Here is a 4,068-nt window from a genome sequence, read left to right as displayed (position 1 = left end):
TGCACATAGGCAGCACGTCATCAGTCCAGTCAGGAGGCCAGGGGCCCGCCTCAACTCACAATTATGTATGGGCATCGGGGATACACAGCTCACAAATCCAGTGTTTGTCTGGTCTCACTTCCAAACCCCAGTCTTGTGAACCCTTTTCTTGACTGAACCCTCATCTTTAAGTTATTCCATTAGTAGCCCCCGCCCCCCCCGCCCCGACACAGACACACAACTCAGGCTTCCGGCACCTTACCCGAATCTTCCAGAAACAACTCTTCCCACCAAGAACGGGAAGTGAAAGTACCACCGTGTATGAGTCTCTACAGTCACAAGCTGTCGACCCCTGTTACTGACTCCAGACTACCTAACAATGGCCCAAACGCTTCCGAATTAATGGGACGCTGCGGCAGGACCTCTGGAGATTAGCACCTAAAGCCCCAGTTCTGAGTGGCTCCTTGGATGTCCAGGGGCAATCAAGTTTCATACCCTACATCCTCATGAATCCTACTTAGGCACACACACAACTTGCCTCCCTCTGGCTTCAGTTACCAAAAAGCGCCACTAGCGGCCCGTTCCGCTAGCTCTTCTGGAGGAGTGCACACGCCCGGTTTGCTCAATCTGCCTTGCGCCCAATCCAGATCCGCAAGCGGTGACCCGCACAGGGCACAGTGGGTCGGAACCCGAAAAGGTGCAGTACACGCACCTATGCCGGCACCGAGGGACGTGTACGAGAATTAGTGGGCGAGAACAGCCCCTCGAACTTCCGGACTTCTGTTCCCCGGACTTCCGGGATAAGAGCCGGGTAGGAACCTCCCAAGGGTGGAGACTGAGTGATTACGCAGTCCCGGGTAGTGCCTTTGTGCTTCCACACTCCTGGGGACCGGCGGTCCATAGGGCTCCTGAATTTAACCCCTTAGCCGGCCAAGGAAGATGTCACTCATGGGACATTTCCTACCCAAGCAGCATATGGGCGTGGTTTAGAAGCCATAGGAGTGGTTCTGGATTGGTTTTGTTTGTTTGTTTGTTTGTTTGTTTTGGGGGTGTGGGGAGATTTTTTTTTTCCGGTTTTACTTACAAGGTTTCTCTGTGTAGCTCTGGCTAGCCTGGAGCTCAGAGAGATCCGCCTGCCTCTGCCTCCCAAGTGCTGAGATTAAAAAGGCATGTGCCACTACCTCCTGGCTGGATCTGAACTTTTAAGGAAATGAGAGATTATATTCACCAGACCCCTAGAGTATAGCAAACGTGGACCATCTGAAGTCAATCTAACAAAATATGCACAATAAATGAAAGTGGGGACATGGCCACTCCTAGGTATTGCTGACGAGGTTCTTACTGTAGATGTGAGGGAGAGCACAGTCACGGGCACGTGGAAGAGTCTGACTGAACATGACCAGCAGAATAGACAGAGCCATGAGAGGAGAGAGAGACAGAGACAGACAGACAGAGAGACAGAGACAGAGAGAGAGGCGCAGAGGGAGAGCCGGAGAGGGAAAAGACCAAGAGGGCAGACAGCACGTAGTCACAATGGCCGAGTTTTATAGGCAAAGAGAAGCTGGAGGGAGGGAAGGGAAGGGAAGCTCCGGGGCTAGTGAGGCTTAACGTAGTGGGCAGGAGCTGAGCAACCAGGACTCTGTACCGGGTACTTACTGAGAGCTTGGCCATCATTCACTTTGATAGTAAATAAGCACCTCAGTTAGCCATTTGTCCCTGGTTTCTAACACACAATAACTAGTGACATTAAAACCTGGATCACTTGTCCCTATTTTGTAGCTGCCTCCAATACACATATGGTGATCTGTGGGTGCTGGAGCAGAGATTTCCATTACTTTGCCGTTCTCTTTAGATCTACTTGTTACATGTTTCATAATTTTATAATGACTTTATAAAAGCACACAGCAGCATGCATAACCCCGGAAGTTTTGTCAATAGATAGGGATAGTATATACTGAGAAAACTGGATGAGGCATTTTGATACATGCCTGTAGCCAAAGTGCATGGAAGACTGGGGGAGAATCACTCCAGAAAAGCCAGCTTGGGATTCAGAGTGAGTTCAAGGCGATATGGGCAGCCTAGTGACACAGGAGGTGTGACAAAGTGGGAGACTGCTTTGCTAAGAATGCACACAGGATCTGCATTCAATCTCCAGTGCTAGTTAGTGAATAAATTAAAAATGGCATTCTTTTCAATTCTGTCTCTCTTTGTCTCCCTCTCTCTTTCTTTCTCTCTTTCTCTTTCTTCGTTTTTTTTCCAAGACAAGATTTCCCTGGGTATCCCCCTGGCTGTCCTGGAACTCACTCTGTAGACCAGGCTATCTTCAAATACACAGAGATCTGCCTGCCTGTGCCTCCTGAGTGCTGGGAATTGCCCAGTTCAAGAAGAAACTTTTATTTATAGGCTGGCACCAGGTCTACACCCAGGATTAGAGATTCCTGAATGGAGCCCTAGCCCCCTCAGTCAGGGGTTTATAAAGAAAAAGAACACAAGTTACATTCTCTTCTAGTGCAAGCAGAAGGTTCTCTTATACAAAACAAGCTTTATTTACAGAAGCAGAAACAGAAGTAAAGAAACAAAACAAACAAACAAACAAAAAAAAAACCTTTAACAGCCCTTAACATTTGGAAGTCTAATTTTGCTTTATAGTTCTCTAAGAAACCCAGAGATAAACTTTTAAACATAACATTAGCGTTAGCCATGAACATCTTGGCCATCACTGTGCTGTGTGCTGAGATTTACAGCTTGAATGGTACTTCCATCATGGAGTCAGTTGTGCTAAAGCCTGAGGCCCTGTTACACTAGAACTCATTCACCATGAAGACCAGGCAGTTCTCCTGCCTCTGCCTCTTAGGTGCTGGGATTAAAGGTGTGCATCACCATACCTAGCTGCTTTTAGTTAATTTTAAAAATAACTTTGGAGGTCACACAGTCTAGCAATAAATTATTTCTCCTAATAGGTTTGCTGTAGGTGACTTCTCTGCCTGTACCTGTAGGGTAAAAGATCCAAGTTCACTTCTGGGTTTGAAAATGTATCAAACCCCACCAGTTCCTGAGTATGAAAACCACCAGTCCCTTATCTAGAAATCCCACCAATCCCCTTGGACTGACATCTCACCAATCCCCATCCTGGAAAACCTGAGCACAGCCACATTTACTGGGAACAGTGAAGGTCAAGAAGCCAGCACAGCTGCTTGACATAGTTCCAGTAAAGATAACCTGAATGCTTCAGTTGCTGGCAGTCTGTCTCTCACTTTTGGGTTTTGGTCTCTATGTGGTACATGTTTGGGGACTTTCTGCATTATGATTCATTTTATGTCTTTTCCTGAGAAAAAATATGTCTGAGTCCTTTTTAGGAAAGTCCTAAAATTAACTTTATCTGGCTGTATTTGTAAGTCTTCCTTATGCTCTGGAGATCATTAAAGCACAGATAAACACATAATGGTCCTGGAGACCATTACTCCAGGAAACTTCTTGGTGTATCAGCCAGTGAGCTAACTCAAACAGTATAATTGGTGCAGGGTATACAGAGACAACTGACAAACTCTGACTGGCCAGGAGAATAGGTTACATTCAAGGCCCCCTTTACAGTATGCTTAGAGCTTTCTGAAAATGAAGTTTAAATATAGGAGGTCGTACAGGATACACTCTTAGAGGAATATAACTCAGTAAATAAGATAGATTGACTAAAATAAACTTTTCCTACTTTATAGCATAGATGAAGTAATTAAAAAGTTAGGTATTAGTATTTGTTATTAATAAAGACTGGTTCAGATATTTTCTGTTTGTCTGGAGTGCTTTAAAACTGCAAACATTGCCAGCCTAAAAGCAGGCTGACATATAATAGATGTGTCTGCTTTGGAGAAGACAGTCTTTAGATTTTTTACATTAGCCTTATAGAGCTGATGATAAAAATAAAATCTGTTCTATTTGTATTTCCTAATTGTGACAGAACTTGTAACTCTGGACATAAAATGAAAAATCAAATCCAATCTGTACTTCTTGGATAGTCAATGTTCTGTGAAAGAGTTTTTTTTTTTTTTTTTTCTGTGAAACCTATAAAATAAAGAAACACCTGATTGCTAGTCA

This window comes from Arvicanthis niloticus, chromosome 6, assembly GCF_011762505.2.
Source record: "Arvicanthis niloticus isolate mArvNil1 chromosome 6, mArvNil1.pat.X, whole genome shotgun sequence".
NCBI classification, from domain to species: Eukaryota; Metazoa; Chordata; class Mammalia; order Rodentia; family Muridae; genus Arvicanthis; species Arvicanthis niloticus.
Note: the sequence above shows the minus strand (reverse complement) of the source record.